Genomic DNA, 16,490 nt, shown 5'->3' with positions numbered 1-16,490 from the left:
ACGTACGCAAATCTTTCAGCGTTCAGATAAGTTCACGTTGCTTTCCAATTGTCATAAATGTTTGAATAATACTTACAAAGAACAGAGCATTAGTGACAATAATTGTCAATAGTATATAAAATGTACATTCTTGTACTACTACTCACAGTGCTACAACGGTGTGTTTGCCCCTCCTGGAGTGTGCCCTGCACACATTCAAACCTTACAATTTAGTTCCCTTTTTATATCAAATTACTTTCTGTTTCGTTTTACTTCGAAGGAATCATACATATTAAAAAGGCAGAACCAAACCCAAAATTTCAGCATTTGCCGCACGTGCGGCAGTGACTCCCGCACGTACGGCGATTCCCCCTTTTGGTCCGAAATTTGCATCAAAATCTCATCTTTTGGATAATGTTTCCAAGGCTCAAGGATGGATCTTTTCAATGCTAAATCATGGTTCAAAAACATATAATTCAAAGCATCATATACACAATCTAACTTGCATTAATCATGAACACAACTCAATTTAATCAACCAAGAATTGAAACTTATAAACATAATTTCATTTCTTGAAATTCTTAACTTCACTTGTATCTAACATAACCTAGAGACTCAAAATCATGATCAAAAGAATGAATACCAATTGGATGAGGAAAGAGACACATAAATGATAGGATTTTCATACCAAAACTTCACCATGCACAACCAAGATTCTCATCACACTCTAGATCATACCCAATCAAGAACTTTTTATTTCAAATTGAGGAAAGGGATTGGATTAGGGAATTTAACCTTACCTTAGCTTCAATCTCTCTCAATTCCTTCTTGTTCCTATCCTCTCTTCACTTTTCTCTTCCCAGGGAAACTTATGAGAAGGTTCCTAAGTCTTGTGCTCATATAGACATATATATATATATATATATAGAGAGAGAGAGAGAGAGAGCAATTGAATAAGGACGAAAATCAATCGTTTAAACATCCCAAATTGAAATTTCCCAAAAATGCTTAATACTACCTAAAAATGATGCTGATCACATATATAAAATCAATTTCAGATAATTAAGCCCTTAAGGCCTCCAATTTCTTATTCAAACCTTCTAATGTAACAGATACTTTTCTTGTTGAACAGATAGACATCCTTAAACATGGGATTCACTTACGTAACCGTAATTCCACATGGAATTTCGCAATAAGCATATAAATATACAGAATGAGGGAACTGAAAGTATACCAGAATCATAGACGAGGGTCGGGTTATTACAGACATTGAACTACAAGTATGCAAAACAAGCATCATTCGACCATGAGACCCAAAAACAGAGCTAGGGCAGTCCAAAATATGCACAATATCAGTTTAAGGCATGGCCAAAAAGTGCTAAAAACAAGGGTCAACGAGGCATGCAAAGTAACCTAGTGAACCATGATTTGCACTACAACTATATGAAGCACATGAGAGGTCACCAAACCAGCCAAAAATAGAAGTATGCCATGTCCAAATATGCCCATAAACCCACTGAAATATAGTCCATGCATGCAAGAATGATGTGTCCCTTTGGAAGGCCATGAAAGGGGTTGTTCTACACATACATGATGGACACACAAAATGCCAAAACCACCTCTAGACAGAGGTTATGAGGGTCCTAATACCCACCAAAAAGGGCCTGGAATGAGGCTAGGAAGCATACAAGTGAAGGGCCCTTTGAAAGGCCTTGAGGAGGATTACTCTACACTTGCATAATAGACACTTTATATGGCAAAATGGGCTCTGGACAGAGCCTATCAAGACCTTAAAACTCACCAAATAGGGCCTGAAATATGGCTTTGAAACATGCAAGTAGGAGCCCCTTTGGAAAGCCAACAAAGCTAGTAAACAAGACAAAGGGTGAGAGGGTCACCCCTCTCTGATTTTGAAGCTCAAAGACACATTTTAGCCACTAAAAATACACTGGATTTCAGTGGCCAAATAGCCAAACCAAGGCCAACACAAATGCTCTAATACAGAGCTCAAAACATGAGGAAATGAAGCATGCAAGGGGGTAGATCAAACATGTTTATAAGCTCAAAACAAAACTTTTTTCAGTTTATGACAACCCAAAAATGCTTGCAAATAAGGCTAAAGAATGAAGCAATATAAAGCTACAAAGAGGGAAATGGTGACTTACCGTTGTAGAGAAGACCTCCAGCAACTTCTGGACCAAGGTAGGAGCTCTTTAACCTCTGAAAATCAGCTCCAAGGTGCTTAGGTTGATAATGGAGGTGTTGTGCTTGGAGGTGTAGTGCAATGGGTGCAAGAACAATGGAGTTTGAAGCTTGAAGAAGAGAGATATGGAGGGAATTGTATGTATGCTTGATACCAAAAATTCTAAACCTTGGCCAATGAAGAGAAGGGCCTCTCTTATAGAAGAAGAGGTCCAAGGCTTCTTAGAGAAGCCTCAAGCAAAGGGACCAAGCTTCTAAAAGAAGTTAAACCAAAAGGGTCAAGCTTCTTGAGAAAGCTAGACCAAAGGGGTCAAGCTTCCTTAAGAAGCTTGACAAAAGGTCAAGCTTCTCTTGGAAGCTAAGCAAAAAGGGCCAAAGCTTCCTTAAGAAGACAAACAAAAGGGTTAAATCTCAGAGGATGGGGCAAATGCCTCCCAGCTGGCACAGTTGTATTGTACTCAAAAGGACAAAAAATGAGAAGGCTGGCCGACCAGTTCAAGTGGTCGGCCGACCACTTGGCCTGGTCGGCCGACTAGGGGTCAAAAGGTTCAAGAAGAAAAGGTGGTCGGCCTACCCATATTGGTGGTCTCCCAGGTGAATGCAACACAGTGATGGTATGGGAGACCAGAAAATATGGCTTAAAAGTGAGGGAAACCAAGGGGTCAAAAGGGTCAAGCACCAAAGGTGGTCAGCCATACCAAATAGGTGGCCTCCCAGATGAATGCAACATAATGGTGGTATGGGAGACCAGAAATCATGGCCCAAAAAGTGAGGGAGACCAGTTTCCCGATAAGAAAACTGGCTGGAGGAGAGAGAAAAGTGGTCTCCAAGGAGAAAGCTGGTTTTCAAGGGGAAAATGTGGTCTCCCACCCTTGTACCACCTTCCTAACAATGAAAATAGGGTCCATGCCAAAATGAACCCACACCGATGCAAAACGAGGGTTCAGGGGTCAAAACGCGCAGCCGGATACCCCGAAAACTGACTATCAAGCACCGAAAGTGGCGTGCGACCACGAAGGTGGTCTCCCGGGCCACAGTGTCCCTCTAGGGAAAGGAAACAAGGTGTGTGCGAAAAACCAGAGCAAACGGAGGTAGTTAAGCGGTCCCGAACCGAGGCGCACGGCCGACGGCTCCGAAAACTAGAAATTGGTCCCCAAACGGGAAAAATGGCCTACGACCACGAAACGTAGCCTACGGCCACTGAGAGATGGTCTACGAGAGCTCTCCCTCCTTTTGGAAAGAGAAAATAGAGAAAACAAGACCTGATTCGCAAACCGAGGCAAAGCACAAAAGAGCCCCGAAGTCCGGAGGCAAGGCTCTCAGTCGAGACTCCGAAACCTCAGAACGAGCACAATATGCATCATCACTGAGCGCTCAATCAGTGACGTCTGAGTCTTAAGGTCGGTCAAAAATGGGGTGTCTACAATAAGCGAAGAAGAAACAATTCCGATAAAGATCAACACGATCCTTTTGTACGACGGATTGCAAAGGCAGTGCTACCCAAGAAATTCAAAGCACCATCATTCACCTTGTACGATAGTAAATTAGACCCCACCGATCACATCCGCCATTACAAGTAAGCCATGACACTCCATGTAGATGACGAGGCTTTGATGTGCAGAATATTTCCGAGCAATTTGGGACCACTAGCTGTCAAATGGTATTACAAACTAGAGCCGGCTTCGATAAAAGCTTCCACCAACTCCAAAAATCCTTCAAGGCAAGGTTTATCACTAATGAGGTCCAGCCAAAGCAAGCCGATTCTCTCTGGGCAATGCAGATTCAACCTGGGAAAACCCTTTATGCCTACTCGGCGAGGTATTGGGAATGTTTCAATCTAGTAGACGATGCTTGCAATGATTCCATGGCCATCACCACCTTCAACATGGGGCTTCATCCCAATAGCGCCCTCCACGGCTCTCTGACCAGACGGCCCCCCCTAAAATAGTTTGGTCGTTGATGAAAAAAGTTGAAGAATATTGTAAAGTGGAAGATGATGCCTTGAGGGTTAAAGCCAGCAATATGACCAACAAGATGGCTCCTACTGAAATTGCTCAGCCGTTAAATTCTGTAGCACCTCAGAGCCCTGAACCACGGCATCGGGCGAAACGAGATAAGAGACGGGATTCCCACCGATCAAGCAACCAATGCTCCCACCGGGAAAATGAACAGCTGCAAGTTGACAGCAAGCACACGAGGCTTGTCGACAAGAAATATACAGAATTGACAGAGCCGATCAGTGCGGTTATGTCTAAAATCCAACACCTTCCGTTCTTCAAATGGCCGTCGAAAATGGTGGGACCTCCCGACACGAGAAGACGGGATAGACGGTGTGAGTATCACAAGGACCATGGCCATGATACTGATAGTTGTTATGCACTGAAGGACCTCCTGGAGGAATTGGTACAAGATGGTCGGCTACAACAGTATGTCCGAAAGGCAACCCAACCAAAGCATTAGCCTTGAGACAGGATTCACCTCTACTCGGCGTAATACACATGATATACAGTCTGCCAATGTCATCGGTGGTGCATGTGATTTAGTCAACGTCTAACCCTCAAGACTAACTCACTCCGGCTAAATGGCTCCATGAAGCCGAGGGCATTAATTTTGATGATTCGGATTTGGCCGGAGTAACATTGCCCCACATTGATCCCTTGGTAATTGAGTTATGCAAAAACCGATTCACAGTTGAGCGCGTACTCATTGATCCGGGAAGCACATCGGAGATTATATACTATAAGACATTTACCAAACTTGGCTTCTCCGAATCGGATCTCTCTCTGGCCCCTTACCCACTATTCGGTTTCAATGCCAACCTAGAGTACCCGTTGGGAAAAATCAGACTACCCGTTCGAGCAGTCTCCTGAACAGTGGATGTGGAATTCTTGGTCGTCAAGCTATCGTCGCCGTATAATCTCTTCATGGGACGATCCTGGTTGCATACTATGCAGGCCGTGCCAAGCACCTATCATCAACTGCTACACTTCCCGACAGAACGCGGTATTGAGCAAATCTGTGGCTCCCAAAAATCGGCACAAGAATGTTATCTCCTTGCTGAAAAAATGCCAAAGGAACTACAGGTGAATTCTATTGGTGTGCCGGATCGAGAGAGCCTCGACGATGTTGGGCGGCTCCAAATGAAAAGGCCACAGAAGGCTTAGACCGAGTTGAAATCGATGGAAGCCCAGACAAGTTCTTCATGGTCGGTGCCTCCCTGAATCAGGCCGACAGACAGTAGCTAATCTCTTTCCTGCTCAACAACCTCGATGTCTTTGCGTGGATTCCATATGAGATGTCGGGTATAGATCCGTCCGTTTCACAGCACCATTTGAATGTCGATCCTAAGTGCAAGCCGATCATTCAGAAAAGCCGACGTTCAGCCGCAGAGCACACTGCCGCCGTTGTTGAGGAGGTTGACAGGCTGCTTGACGCCGGGGCAATTAGGGAAGTGACCTACCCCACATGGCTCTCTAATACAGTAGTGGTGAAGAAGAAAAATGGGACTTGGTGAGTGTGCGTCGACTTCACGGACCTAAACAAAGCCTGCCCCAAGGATTGTTTTCCCCTACCCAGAATCGACCAACTTGTAGATACGACAACACGCCATCAACGTATGAGCTTCCTCGATGCTTACAGAGGCTACCATCAAATCGCCATGCATCCAGAGGACCAGGACAAAACTGCATTCCTCACCCCAAGAGGAACCTACTGCTACAAAGTTATGCCTTTTGGGCTGAAGAATGCAGGGGCAACCTACCAAAAACTGGTCATCACCATGTTCAAGGAGCAACTCGGCCACACTATGGAAGTGTACATTGACGATATGGTGGTCAAGTCCAAAGAAGAGCAGAATCACATAGCCGATCCAGAAAAGACATTCAGCATTCTACGCAAATATAGAATGAAGCCGAACGCTTCCAAATGTGCGTTTGGGATCAGCTCTGGCAAGTTCTTAGGTTACATTGTCAACCACCGAGGAATCGAGGCCAACCCGAGGCAAATCACAGCAATCTTGGAACTCGGCTCCCCTTGTTCAGTAAAAGAGGTTCAAAAGCTTATGGGGATGGCCGCCGCACTTAACAGATTCATCAGCCGGTCTACAGATCGCTGCCGACAATTCTTTCATACATTACAGCAGGGAAAGGCTTTTGAATGGTCCGCCGAATGCGAAGCCGCTTTTAACGACCTCATGACCTACCTCCGCTCAGTACCACTCTTGACAACACCTGCTGCTGGTGACCCGCTCATTTTGTATCCGGCAGTTTTCGACAGGGCCGTCAGCGCTGTCCTAATAAAGGAAGAGTTGGGAGAGCAGTGGCCAGTGTATTATGTGAGCAAGGCAATGATTGACACGCTACCTTCCGCTGGATAAACTCATCCTAGCCCTAGTCATGGTGGCAAGAAAACCGATGCATTACTTCCAGGGACATAGCATTGGGGTGCTAATAGATTATTCCCTCCGATCAGTACTACGAAGTGCAAAAGCATCAGGACGTGTTTCAAAGTGGGCTCTTGAACTCGGCCAGTACCACATTCAATTTCTTCCTAGAACCTCAATCAAGGGACAGGTGCTTGCTGACTTTGTTGCCGAATTCACTGGAGGTCTTGTCGATTTCAAGTCCGATGAAAATCGGCCGAAGCCGAACTAGAGAATTTATGTTGGGGACATTTGGCAGCTGTACTGTGATGGATCATCCAATCAGCGGGGCAGCGGAGCCGGAGTTGTAATCGTGGCTCCCGACGGCGCAACAATTGAGCAGGCCGTCAAGCTCGGCTTCGAAGGATCAAATAATGAAGCTGAATACGAAGCCCTGTTAGCCGGTTTGCGGAATGCACATCTTCTGGGTGCTCGGCGTTTGCTTGTATTTTGCGATTCAAAACTGGTAATCAATCAGCTAAAAGGAGAGTACACGCAAGAAACGACCGTATGGCAGCTTACATGAAAACGGCCAACTCCTTGCTGGCAAAATTTGACCATTATGAATTGAACCAGATAACACGTGATTAGAACACACATGCAGATGCCCTTGCCTGCTTAGCCTCCGCCATTAACTCAGAGATTAAACGGACCATCGAAGTAGGCTTTATCCCGGAGCCGAGCATTGGCCCTTCGGAGGAAGTCTAGGTCAATGTTATAGAAGCTAGACCAAGTTGGATGGATCCCATTGCTGCATTCCTGTCTTCTGAACAGCTCCCTGAGGACAAGAAAGAAGCGCACAAGCTGCGAAACAAAGCCCTACAATACTACTTGGATCCGCAAGGAAGGCTTTATAAAAAATCCCTCTCTGGTCCATATTTGGAATGTGTGCACTCGGACAAAGTCGAGGAGCTTCTAACTTAAATACATGAAGGCAGTTGTGGTGCCCATTCTGGCGAGCGGTCCTTGGCTCACCGAGCCGTGACACAGGGGTATTACTGGCCGACAATGAGAGCAGATGTCAAATGTTACGTAAAGAAGTGTGAACAGTGCCAAAAGTTCTCTCGTTTGACCCACCTGCCTGCTGAAGAGCTAAGCTCCATAACCAGTCCTTGGTCGTTCGCCCAATGGGGGCTTGACATCGTCGGACCACTGCCTCGTACCCCGGGTAACAAGCGATTTTGATTGTCGTGACAGATTATTTTACAAAATGGGTAGAAGCGGAGGCACTAACGCACATCCGAAATACCGACGTGAAGCATTTTGTATGGAGAAACATCATAACGTGATTCGGCATTCCGAAAGCACTCATTTCAGATAACGGCACCCAGTTTGATTATGGTGTCTACCAAGAATTGTGCAGTAAATATGGTATCCGGCCTTACTTTTCTACGCCAGCCTATCCTCAAAGCAATGGTCAAGCTGAACCCTCTAACAAATCCATCTTGGACGACATCAAGAAGAGGCTGGAGAAAGCTAAGGGCAAATGGGTCGATCAATTGCCGAGTGTATTGTGGGCTCATCGAACTACGCCGAGGCGGTCTACTGGGGAAACGCCATTTGCTCTTTGCTTTGGAACCCAAGCAATCATACCCCTGGAGATCGGCCTCCCAACCTTGAAATCGACAGTTTTTTATATGGGCCAAAACGACATGATGCTGGCCTTGGATTTGGTTCTGATTGAAGAACGAAGAGACCGTGCCCTCGCATCCATGGCGCGGTATCAACAGTAGCTTGCTAAGTCGTATAATCAACGTGTTCAGCTGCGCCGCTACACACCAGGAGAGTTGGTCCTGAAGAAGGTACTGCCAACTGCCAAGAAACCGGCTAATGGAAAATTGGGTCCTAACTGGGACGGCCCCTATCAGATTGATTCGATCGCAGGAGTAAGGGCACATCAGCTCAAAGACATGTCAGGAAGGAGTCTGCCACGGCCTTGGAACTCCACGCGTTTACGCAAATTTTATCATTGACCCGACTTGTGGGACATGATTCTTGTTCTGAATGGTTCGCCATGTACATCTCATTTTCTGTAATGCAAAGATCCCTATTTACTCACTACAAATTCCAGTTCAACAGTGCTCCGAAAAAGCCTCCGGATTCGGAATGCCCTTCGTGGATATCACGATGGGCCAAATAAAGTCTCCGAATTCAGAGCCCCATCGGCGCATGACGTCTTTGGGCCGAAAAAGCCTCCGAATTCGGAGCGCCCTTCGTGGATATCACAATTGGCCAAATAGTCTCCAAATTCGGAGCCCCATCGGCGCATGACGTCTTTGGGCCGAAAAAGCCTCCGAATTTGGAGCACCCTTGGTGGATATCGCGAATGGCCAAATAAAGTCTCTAGATTCGGAGCCCCATCGACGCATGACGTCTTTGGACCGAAAAAGCCTCCGGATTCGGAGTGCCCTTCGTGGATATCACAATTGGCCAAATAAAGTCTCCGGATTCGGAGCCCCATCGGCGCAAGACATCTTTGGGCCGAAAAAGCCTTCGAATTCGGAGCGCCCTTCATGGATATCACGATTGGCCAAATAAAGTGTCCGAATTCAGAGCCCCATCGGCGCAACACGTCTTTGGGCCGATTAAGCCTCCGTGCATAACATAATTATGCCGATTAAATACTTAATGTAAATGCTTATACCGAACCGCCGAAATGACTAGTTATCTCAGGCCGGTCAATGTTTATACAATAAAACATGCAAACACATGTGTGTCGAATAAAAATTACATCGAAACAAACAGTTGAAATAGACAATGTACAATGTACTTTTATCCAAATTAAAGCCTCCATAAACAAAGGCCGAAAAATGAAAATATTCAATTAAGATGTTCAAGCCGCATAAATGTAATCTAAAACGTGCGCACATTCGGAATAAAATGTGTACTAATATAAATAACAAGTACACTACAAATTGAGAACTAAGCATTTTATTAAAATTAAGCCAATAAATACATAATTTCACTTTTGATCTACACAATCATTTCAAGGTTTTCTTCGGTTCGGCAGCTTCTTCATCATCACTCTTCTCAATTTCGAAAGCGGAGAAGGGGAAATCATTCTGTTGGTACAACGGACATGCTGGATCCAACCCTGCTGCCTAGCAACTCTCAGCTTGCTGAAGTGCCTTGATCCAACCGTGCCTAAATCCACGATTTTCACATCGGCAAACTTCTTCAACGAGTTTCTCCTTGGTTTTCTGAATTCCGATCTTTCGGCCGTCATGAAAGCCTTTTTCATAGGCTGCAGCCCTCATAGTCTCAATGGCGAACATGCTAGCCGTGTTTTGATCGGCGATCGCATCACTAATCAGCCGTTGAGTAACCCTCTCTTCCACAACTGGGTTCGGGTGGCTGTCCAATTGAGGCTCGGTGGACTTTATTTTCTTGAGCTCACGCTCGGCCTTCTTGGTGCGAGCTTCTAACTTCCGAATGCGTCATCTCTCTGTTCTATATCGCGACGAGCAGTGCGGAGACACATGCCGATCTCATAAGCCATGTACAGTCCCCTCACCGCCCGTGAACGCCTTCACAAAACACTTTGAAGTCCTACTGACCTACCATCGATTGCTGAACTTCAGGTGGAAAAATCTGTCGAGCAAACTCGACTGCCACATTTGGATCTCGAATGATTGAATCCGTCTCTGTCATTGGTCTATTACCCACGAAGACCGCAAAACTCAATGGGCGAGGAGTCGCGCCGGATTCCCTTCCAGGACAGGGTTGGGGAGACTTACGCTGTGGCTGTTTGTCCCTCCTAGGCGACCTGCTTCGACGACGAGGAGATTGGTGTCTCTCCTGATCCCTCGAAGTCCTACTGCCCATGCATGAAGGTTCACCGCTTCGACTCATGACTCCACCTAGCTCAGCTAGCGTCTTCGCTTCACCTCTGCTATTGAAGAAAAGTCTATTTGGCATTCGTACTTGTTTAATCTTCCTCAAAGAGCTGGACTAAGTTGCTGACTGAGCACATAAATAGGACTCCCGTTCATGAAGTACACGCCCATTTATTCCCTATGAGGGCAGCACCTCCGAGGCAATCTCACTAACATTGAAGCGTCAACAACCCAGCGCCGACTGAGTTATATGCCCCAATCGCCCCATCAACCACTGACATTCGGCGTTCTATGATCACAAAGCAGCTGGGGCAAGAGCCGATTCATCAATCTAGACGGCTTGAGTGCCCTAGTCGTTCCACAAATCGATTCATCAGTACAAGATTCATAAGTAACATGTTATTCGACATTCTACGATCATGAACCAGCTGGGGCAAGAGCAGATTCATCAATCTAATCGGCTTGAGTGCCCGAACTGTTCCACGAATCGATTCATCAGTACAAGATTCATAAGTAACGTGTTATTCGGCGTTCTACGATCATGAACCAACTAGGGCAAGGGTAGATTCATCAATCTAGTCGGCTTGAGTGCCCCAATCGTTCCACGAATCGATTCATCAGTACAAGATTCATAAGTAACGTGTTATTTGGCATTCTACGATCATGAACCAGCTGGGGCAAGGGCAGATTCATCAATCTAGTTGGCTTGAGTGCCCCAGTCGTTCCATGAATCGATTCATCAGTACAAAATTCATAAGTAACGTGTTATTCGGCGTTCTACGATCATGGACCAGCTAAGCAAGGGTAGATTCATCAATCTAGTCGGCTTGAGTGCCCCAGTCGTTCCACGAATCGATTTATCAGTACAATATTCATGAATTCATTTTGTTTATGATTAAATCAGATCCCTAAATTTAATCGGCTTTTAAGTCTACCGTCTCACGTAATCTTAACATTTTGTTCTAACTGCTGATTCTCCTAATTATGTGCTCATACAGCAAACAATACGAGAAATAACTTGAGAGCATATAAAATTTTCATTCATAAATTGGGCGCTAGCAGCGGACATTTTACATATGAAAATCCAAAAAATATGGCGGTCAACTAACAAAAAACATACATTGAAATTGAGAAAAGCCTAACAAAACTAGAATGTCACCCAAATCAAGTCTCAGGATCAGACTCAAGCGGCTCAACGTCCACTTGCTCGTATGGAATTGGCATGGCCAATGTAACTCCAACGGCAACAAGGGCTTTGAGGCAGCCATGTCTGAATCCCCAATTCTCAAATTTGGGGACTTCTTTTACGTAGTCATTAAAGGCGGCGCTCTTCCCAGCCTCGAACGCCGCGGAAGCCTCAGAGTCGGCCTTTTCCTTGGCCTACTTCAACTCTTCAAACTCGGTCTCCAGTTTCACAAGCACCTCATTGGCTAACTTCAGCGATTCCTCACTCACATTTGTCCTCTCCTCGACGTTAGATCTGAGTTGATCAGCAGTCCTGGCCCTTTCCTTCTAAGCCTCGGCCCGCGCACTTTCCATTGCGTCTCTTATTGCCTCAAACTCTGCCCTGCTCCTTTGACCATCAACTTCCCATTGCAAACGGCCATTCCTTTCAACGGCTTCATGCTGGCAGTGCCCTAATCCGGCGATCCTTCTAAATGTCTGCAAAACAAAGGGTCGTCACATTCCAAAAAACATCGAATACAAACCAAACCAACAAACGAGTTAGTCACATACCAAAAGGGCTGGCTGAGCAGCTAATGCTACCGTTACCAAATCCGGCTCGGCACGAAAGGTCGCCTTGTCAGCCGGCAGGGAGACCGAGGCAGCTAAACTCAGAGCCACAGCTGGATCTTTCAAAGCCGATGCTTCAGAAGAGATCGGCATGTTTTTTATCTTTGGCTCAATAACAAAAGGAGCAACCACAGCCGACTCCTCTAAGCGTGGCCATTTATCAATGGGTCTCTCTTCAGAGCCGTCCTTGTCCTCAGCGCTTCGCTTTTCGCCCCGATCCTCTGAAATTGGCCGCTCTTCTATAATTGGACGCTCAACATCTTTTTCCGTCTCGGCCACGACAATGTGAGCCGTTTCTTTTACGACAGTAGGTTGAACAGATTCAGTCGGAACAAGTCTGGAACGAATGGCCTCGGCCTTTTTTTGGGCGGCCATGCGTTCGGCGTTTCTCTTGCGCGCCACCTGCGTCAAATTTTCCCTAGCCATATCCTTAGAGTAATCACCGAGAAGGTCTCCCAAGTCTGTAAAAATATCTTCGAAGGCGTCCCCTCGGCCTGATGTAGATGGAGGGTTAGAAGAGTTCAATCCGGCTTTCTCGAAGGCCGAATTAATAGCTTCGTCAACTTCCGCGGCCAACCGGTCTGGGTACTCGGCGATTGGTTCGACCACTTGTTCTTCCACGTGTTCAGAATCCGATGATTCTAAGCCGATCTGCCTCAAGTTTTTGAAGCTGGGGAAGATGAGGGCCGTAAGATGGTTGTCGCCTTGCGCGATCGGAATATTGTCTGCTGCCGAGAACGTCGTGTAAGTTGGCTCGTACCGCAAGAGAATGTGGGCTATCCTCCCTTGTTTTTGAAGGTCTGGACGGCCAACAAACTGTAGCGCGATTTTTATTTCTGCGAACACAACGTCGTCGTCTGAAACCAACACTCTCTTCAAATAACTGCCTACATAAACAAAACGATTAGATGAGTACCGTGCCGAATAAATATATATGGAAATAACGGAAACAAGTAATCCAATCAGCCACCTAGTTCTCCTTTTTTCCTCGGCACCGGGTCTAGGCGATCTTCACCTTCACTGAACTCCCAATTACCGCGGACAATGACCATCACGTCGTCGACACGTTTGCCAGAGCGAGTGAGCATAGTCACTAAGTGATGATCAGTATCCTTGGCTCTAAGAAAGTAGCACCCTAGCCAGCCAGTAGATTTGGCTAGGACGTAACAGTGCTAAATGGCGGGAATACCTAAATTGATCGTAAGACGACGGTTTAGTTCTATGATCCTCATTATGATGCGAAAGAAATTCACGTTGGACTGGAAAGGGATTAGACCCCAGTATCTAAGAACGGCCCTCAAAAGTAGGTGAAGAGGAAAGCGGACTCCGCCCTCAGTAATTGATAGGAGAGGAAAGATGATTGTGTTCTCATCTTCCCTCTGCATATCAGTGGTGCTGTCTGCCAAAAGTGACAGATGGATGTCATCAGGGATGGAGAAATGGCATCGAAAGCCAGAGATTCGATCCGCCGAAAGGAGCTCTTTCAGATGTTTTGCCATTTTTTGGCCAAACCCAAGGATTACGGAAAGTTAAAAGCAAGTAAGGAAGCGGGATCAAAAATGATGGAGGAGAAGACTTACAGGAGACGAAGGAAGAAGCGAGAAACAAGGAGTTGTAGAAGCCGCGAAGAGACAGGGTTGCACTAGAGGGTGAGCAAGATATCTTTTGAATATTCAGGACATACACTCAAAGAGACAATTTCAAATCATATTAAATAGAAGTAGTGTACGAAGGGGTGGGAAGGCGTTACAATGACTAAGAAGCGTGTACGCGTTTTGACACGCAATGGGAAGAGGGTTAACCGCCGAATTTTTGACTTCCCAGGCTAGACGCCAAACACGCCGACTAACTGATGCTAGTAGGGTGTTTGGGCGGCAATTGTGGGAGCTGAATTTCATTAGATCCATAGGGACGGATAAGCATGTCTGGTCCGAAACGTAACCTCTATTCGGCACATACCTCAATCAATCATGGAGCCGAATAGAATAACCAGTACCTCAGCCAGTAGAACAGATGCCGAGTAGAGGTACATGTAAAGGAACAAGGATGGGCCCAGCCCAAAGGCCCAAAGAGAATACTATAAATACAAGATCTTCAGTTCTAGAAAGGTATGTGAGAATTATTAAGCTTAACTTAGAATACAAGTAATCTTGAGTGCAGAGACTAACTTGCCCGTCAGAGTGCTAATTCCGGCACCCCCGACTGGAGCGTTTGTTCCTTTTTAGCTGGCTAGCAGAAGAGCACGAGCGTCCCCCAGGATCAGAAGAGTATTTCCAAACCACTTCACCACAAATACCAACCCTAAAACCAGGAAAACCCATGTCTTTCGACAAATTGTAAATGATGTGAATGAGATCATCGTTACTATCCATGTCTTGAATGACCTCAGAAATGCTAGTGAAGTGGGGAGGCCTAAAAATGGTGGTAGCGTAGATTTCGTCGCATACGAGCTGGATGTTTCTTTCATTGATGAAATTCACCAAGCTTTTGAGAGTGTCTTTTTCTAAAATGGTGCCTAATGGGTTTGATGGGTTGGTTATGATAAAGCTTTTCACTCTAATCTTGGCCTCTATTGCTTTGTTGTATGCTTCTTCTAGGGCTTCTATGGTGATTTGGAAATTGTTTAAGCTCTCACAGGTAATTGATATTATTTGAACACCGGTTCGTCATCTCAAATCCCGAACAAATCTGAAATATTCCAAATGCATAAGGTATAAGTGAAAAGTAAAAAAAATTAAAAAAGATCCTACTACATTAAGACTTATTATTTTAGCACAAGAGTCCATAAAAAAAAATGACATTTAATTTCAAAAATACCACTGCTACAAATTATATAAAGATTCTGTATAAATAATATTTTTCAAATTTTAAAAACTAATTTTTTTCTCTCATATCATTCGACATAATATGTGATTATTTTGTCAACGTCACATAAATGAGAAGACGTTTAATGCAAAAATCTATTTATGTGTAAAATACTATAAAAATGATATGGCAAAGTTATTTTTATAAGTAAAATCATTTTTATGGTGTTTTATTTTAGAGCGAAAAGGAATTCTGTGTGAGTTTTTTTTTTTTTTTTTTAATATCATTACTCATATTTAATGATCTCAATATCATTAGTGATCTCGACCAATCAAAATTAGTCAACTTAATCTTAAAGGAGAGTTCAAGATTCCAGCTTTACCGTTTCAGAGAAGGCAGATCTCAATCACGTGAGACTTTAAATCTCCACTTTATTAAATTGACCGACTATAATTGATTGAGATGATTAATGACATAATAGTTCAGAACAACAAAAAATGGACTCCATGCCATACCTATTTTCTGGTGTGATCCTAAATATGGTGGACCTAAATTCTTTGTTAAGACCAAAGTCAGCTTGAGACTTGGACAATTTGCACAAGAGATCTATCAGGAAACTATTCAGTATTTCATAGAAAATATCTTTGAATCTTCCAGGAAACTTCTCAGTCTTTCAAAGGTATTTTCTTTGATTCTTTCCATTTCTCTATTTGTTTTGTCTTCTATTGCTTAACTTAAGACTAATTGTAGTTGCTGTTAACAGAAAGATTTTCCACAAAGGGAAGAAGGCCAAGAAAAGGAATTTGTTACTAGAACTACATTTGAAATGGTTGTTGATCATTTATAGTTTCTGAAGAACAAATTCATCAGTGACTTTGAAGAAGTAGAAGGGGAAGAATTCATAGAATTCCTCTTACAACTTCATTTTGTTGAGATTTCAGAGGCCTTGCATCAAAAGAGGATTGACCCCTAGACACCCATAGGATTGAAAGATGCTCTGTATTTCTCTGTATGACCTCAAGTTCGCATTGGCTGATTGTGTCGTTTTAGCAGAGAAGAAGAGAGACCACATTACCGAAAACAAGAAAAGTCTCTGATTAAGCTCTCATCATTATGTCAAGAAGCAATGGTTTCTTTTCAAGATGAAGAGGAAACTTTTCCGCATCAAAAATGAGTTGCGACAAAACATGAGCGATGTTAACATTGCAGACATTGCAGATGAGAAGCTTTCATCCTCGAGCTTGATTAGGGTTTGTCGACCAACAGACTTTCCAGATTTTAGTCTCACTCTGATTCATGGTTGTCGTACACATTGTGTAAATCAAATAAAATAAATAGATTCATATTGAAAAAGCACTTAGAATTTCATAACAAGAACATGCTGGAATTTACATAAATTTATAATAAAATAAAACTAGTAAAAGGAAGCAAACCAAAGCCTGTATGATACCACA

At 44.4% G+C, this 16,490-nt stretch overlaps 1 pseudogene; it reads right to left on the bottom strand.

The window, feature by feature from the left end:
• LOC114278015 (1-aminocyclopropane-1-carboxylate synthase-like) overlaps positions 1-14,939 on the bottom strand; it is a 70,314-nt pseudogene extending 55,375 nt beyond the window's left edge.
• Between the last annotated feature and the right edge of the window lie 1,551 nt (positions 14,940-16,490).

The sequence above is a fragment of the Camellia sinensis genome, chromosome 8, assembly GCF_055761805.1.
Source record: "Camellia sinensis isolate YWXY chromosome 8, ASM5576180v1, whole genome shotgun sequence".
NCBI lineage: Eukaryota > Viridiplantae > Streptophyta > Magnoliopsida > Ericales > Theaceae > Camellia > Camellia sinensis.
This window is presented reverse-complemented; position numbering and strand designations above follow the sequence as displayed.